General features: G+C 41.5%; 1 protein-coding gene across 1 annotated transcript in view; it reads left to right on the top strand.

The window, feature by feature from the left end:
• The window catches only part of LOC106806399 (hexokinase-2-like), a 26,098-nt gene extending 24,318 nt beyond the window's left edge, over positions 1–1,780 (top strand). The window contains exon 12 of the mRNA XM_014808324.1: positions 1–1,780. This exon is cut by the window's left edge and continues 803 nt beyond it. The gene's annotated coding sequence lies outside the window, so the exon portion shown is untranslated.
• The last annotated feature ends 3,220 nt before the right edge of the window (positions 1,781–5,000 follow it).

Below are 5,000 nucleotides of genomic sequence, written 5' to 3'. Positions count from 1 at the left end.
TTTTTTTTTCTCGTGTACAATTGTAAGTAAGGTCATGTTTAATCTCACGTATGTTGTTACGGGTGTGATGTATTGTTCTGTAGACACTCCAGCATGAGTGAGCTACTCTCATGAGCTTAGTATTGTGGGAGGTATGGCTGCAAGAAACCACGACACGCATGGTTTTATACGTGTGGTACTGTTAAATCATACTATTATAATTATATTTTCCTGTCGTTGGTGGTCTTTGTTTGAGAAGCAATGGAATTACGTGTTCTTTATATCGTAATCAACTGTACATAGCAAAACGTAATGTTAAATAGATTAAGGGGGAGATTTGATTGGGTTACAATGTTATTGCAGCTGGTGTATAGGTATTACTGTTTTTCCGTGTAACGCTTCACAAATCGAGCGTAAACTGATGTTGTTTACGCAAATGTGTGAAATCGTACCTTGGTAGTACTTATACATTGCTGGATGTATGTGGTTGCACTATAGTTGCTAGTATAGGATGATGTCAAACCCCTCCCCCCTCCTTTTACACACTCAGGCTGTTCATGGCAGTAATTGTTAATGATAAGATACTGGTGATGTCACTGTTTCCACCAGCCCTTATTTTGTAGTTGTGATCACGTTACTGTGTTCAATAGACACATACACTGCGATGACACCTACATTGATATATATATATATATAGATATATATATATTATATATGGATATCTATATGGATATATATATATATATATATATATATATATATATACATATATATTATATCACAGCGTGAACTTATGTCGCAGGGATCAGTGCAGTGGAAGAGATGGGGAAAAACTTGGCTTTACCAGTGTAGCCCCTTAGCTGCTGTTACACGAGTGAAGGAGTGAAGGGGCGAAGGAGCAACACGGGTAGAGCTAGGGAACACTGTGGTTGTGGTAGATGCTGGTGATGCGATTGATAAGCCTCATCGGCTCGTTCTCATTCATCTGCGAGCTCATTAGTATGTAGTACTACCGGCGTAGCCCCTTCCACTGCAGGGGGCGCTGTAGCGGGAGCGAAGGCGCTATAGGGGGCGCTGTAGCGGGAGCGAAGGCGCTATAGTGGGAGCGATGGCGCTATAGGGGGCGCTGTAGCAGGAGCGAAGGCGCTATAGGGGGCGCTGTAGCAGGAGCGAAGGTGCTACGCCGATAGATCTAGGGCTAATTAGTAATTAGCAGTTGCTGTGTAAGATGGATCTCATCGGTGGTGCAAACATAGCTCGGACGTACGTCGTCGTCGTTGTGCTGCCTGGCAGAGTGTACGTCATGTACTACTGCTGTGTGAGTTATTTTGTCCATTCCATGATAGGATTTGTACGAGTAGTTGCAGCGCTGTTGCCTATAGAGCGCATACGTTTAGTGTATCATAGCTTATAACTCCCCGTACTATTAGTGAGATATATATAATGACCCCCCCCCCCCCTGTGCAAGGTGATGACGTGTACAGCCTTCGTTAGCCACATCAATATTTATTATATGGAGTGATCGCACGGGCATGTGTTAGCGGGAGGGCAGGTGTAATAGGTTTGGTCATCTTTTGTTAGCACGTACATATTATGCATCATGTTTGTGTGTAAGAAAAGCCATTGGAATGTGAGCTGGTAAGCTGGACGTAGGATTATGAGAGCACATAATAATATATGACCTGCCTAACTTTCACAATCATGTACAGTATGTAGTAATAGCGCAGTGAAGTAAGACGACTAAGTGAGTATAATTATAGGTTATAAGGATATGAAATATAATAGGAACAGCTGTATAATATGATCGTTTTCCGATGCGTTTTATTTCTTTCGTGCGGCTTGTTTTGTTTTGACGATATCCATCCACCCTCACCTTTGTTTACATTCCTGTAGCTGTTAACTGATATCAGGAGTGAATAATAGAGATCAATCTCTATTATTCACTCCTGCTGATATAATGTCACACACGCGTTTCGGAGTGCATATGATTCGTCCAGTGGATTCCAATGTATTCGAGTCGGCACCCGCTCTGTGACCCGAAAAATGAAGACATGGATGACCCTTGGTGACATGTGCCGTGTCATGCTTACAGCGCGTTGTAGATTGATATCAGCGGGAGTAAATAATAGCATTACTATTGTATAATTTTACAATTACGTTTCTGTTATTTGCTCCCGATGCCACACGATAACCTTTGCGAATTCATTATTGCCACCGATTAGCAACAAACATGTGTACGAGTAGCAGGTTCTGCAATGGACGGACCATCCAGTTTTTTCTTCAGCATATCCCCCTGCCAATTAAGTTCCTTCTAGGCCTCATAGTAAGTGTGACCTTGATTTCACTATAGTCTAAAAACCGAATTCGATCCTGTTTCACCAATCGCAGTCGGTACTGCTGGATCTGTTTACTTTATTTCTTTTTCTCACCGCGTTAAAAATACCACAACTCTATCTCCCCAGTAGGCAGTGCACCATGCTATATATAGTGCTAGTGCTAGTTCCCTCAGGCTCATGCAAGCACAGACAGCGAGGAAACTGTTTTAGAACGGACAACTTCATAATGGACACTCGTCTTCTTCTTCACCGAGCGGCAGTTATACAGTGAACCCACCTCCATAGAACGGACGTCTCTACAAAGCACGCTTATGGAGTGACCTTTATATAGGGTGGTTGACCGTAGTGAGAGCGGTAAAGTAACGAGCAGGCAGTCCCTCTGCTAGCATTGTTAAACCACGCGTGCACGAATCGTGGCTGTTGCTGTGGGAATATACACGTCTCGGCCAACACCGGTCCGGTGTTGACCTCTTAAATATTAGTCTTCAAAGTCCAAGGGACTATATCGAAGAGGAGTGTTTGGATTGTATCCAGTGGACGCGGCCATTGCAGGCACCTATAGGCCAGATTCGTCCACCACAGGTGAGCACCTGCGAGAGAAGGGTGTGCGATGCAACTAACCATGTTGATTGGTGGTGACAGTTGTTGTAGCCATGCACGCAGCGTGTGCTAAATGTTGAAATTACACCTACTAGCCTTTGTTTGTTCTAGGTAGATAATAATAGCTGATAGTGTGTTAGTTGGTGATATTATTAATAGGAAGGAAGATGTTTTGTGAATGACTAACGGTGGTGGTGGTGTGGTTTGAGAAGGTTATGATGCGACTAACTATGTTGGTGATGATGGTTGCTGTAGCCACGCAGCGTGTGCTAAATGTTGAAATTACACCTACTAGACTTTGTTTGTTCTAGGTAGATAATAACTGATGATAGTGTGTTTGTTTGTGATGATGTTTTTACTAATAATAGGAATGTAGATGTTTTGTGAATGACTAACGGTGTTGGTGGGTGCGGGTGATTGCATGGTTATTACTGTCACCTTCTATTTACGCGATGAGTTGTTGTTGATCATGTTAAACCATGCTAGACAATATTAACCTGCTCATTGCTTCCTCTGCCTTGCATTATTTGCTACCATGTTTCATGTATAATATTTCGTGTATGACTATGTTACTAGCAGGAGTGTCATATAATACAGTCTATATTCTGACAATCCTGTCACTAGTTTGTGTAAATTTTGCACGATTAATCAACAATTATAGGTGCTAACAATCGTAAAAAAGTTTAGTCTACTAATCATTTATTACCAATCGGTACGTCACGTATCATCCGCGTCAATGGGTTCCACATATATTAAATGTTAAAGCTAGTTTTCACGAATTATTACGATAAAGCAGTTATTGCTCTGGTTGTAACAATAAAGAAATTACTATATTACACGTGACACTTAAAATGTAACGATGTTGCTCTCCTGAATGAACCGAAACGTGTTACGATGTGAAACCTTACAAGTCAAAGTCGCAGCTAGTGTGTCCGTGTGTGTGGACACGGGGGAACGTCTGTGAGGGGAAACTGCAGCTAACTCGAATACTCTCCGATTTCGTAGTAGGGTAGTTGATCCATGCCCGCGCCCATCCTCGTGTGTAATATTCCTCTTTGTTTTCTTCCCATTGCAGTTTTTGCTAGAGCTATCGGAGGATGGCAGTGGCAAGGGCGCTGCCGTTGTTGCGGCCGTCGCATGCCACCACGCGTACGGCAAGTCCGAGGAAAAGGACTAAAGCGGTGGCGCCACCTACTACATCATCACGCGCTTCCTCGGTTGATCGGCCCGCGTCGCCCCAGGTCCTCCGGTCACTCTCGGGGAGTGGCGATCGCGTGTACAGATACCAGCCGCGATCAAAAGACCCGTCTCGATTCTTGTTTGCCGCGGAGGGAGAGAATCGTAGGATGCGAGCCAGGCAACTTCGTGTGTCGTAGGGTGGGCGTGGGTTTATAGGCGACCTCGAGCTGTGGCACGTCGATATAATATGGATCTCAATAAATTGAGTAGAGCAAACGAATGAAATAGAACAAATAGAAGAAGGAACTTATTGTAATCATTAACGCAATAACAGGAGTAGGTCAGTTGTCTATAATGTTATGCCATCGATATTTGGTTACGAGACGAATGATACGGTTGCACATGATTTTGGAAAGTTGTTATCGGAAGGTATAGGTTCAGCTTTAATTCTTATCCCCAATGCACTGAAACCCTTGCTTAAAGCTGAAATTATACAAACGTTCATTACCACCACATTCCGGTAGCAAGTAGAAGTAAGTGTTTACATTTGTGTAGGTACTAGTTCGGTTGATTACATTATATCAGGTGTTAATAATAATAGATCTATTATTATTCACTAATAGATCTACAATAGATCTATTATTATTCACTAATAGATCTATAATAGATATATTATTATTCACTAATATATCTACAATAGATCTATTATTATTCACTAATAGATCTACAATAGATATATTATTATTCACTAATAGATTATAATAGATCTATTATTATTCACTAATAGATCTAGAATAGATCTATTATTATTCACTAATAGATCTACAATAGATCTATTATTATTCACTAATAGATCTACAATAGATATATTATTATTCACTAATAGATCTATAATAGATCTATTAT

The sequence above is a fragment of the Priapulus caudatus genome, unplaced genomic scaffold (genome assembly GCF_000485595.1).
Source record: "Priapulus caudatus unplaced genomic scaffold, Priapulus_caudatus-5.0.1 Scaffold158, whole genome shotgun sequence".
Lineage (NCBI taxonomy): Eukaryota > Metazoa > Priapulida > Priapulimorpha > Priapulimorphida > Priapulidae > Priapulus > Priapulus caudatus.
The sequence above is the reverse complement of the archived record's forward strand: the minus strand, read 5'-3'. Positions and strand labels throughout refer to the sequence as shown.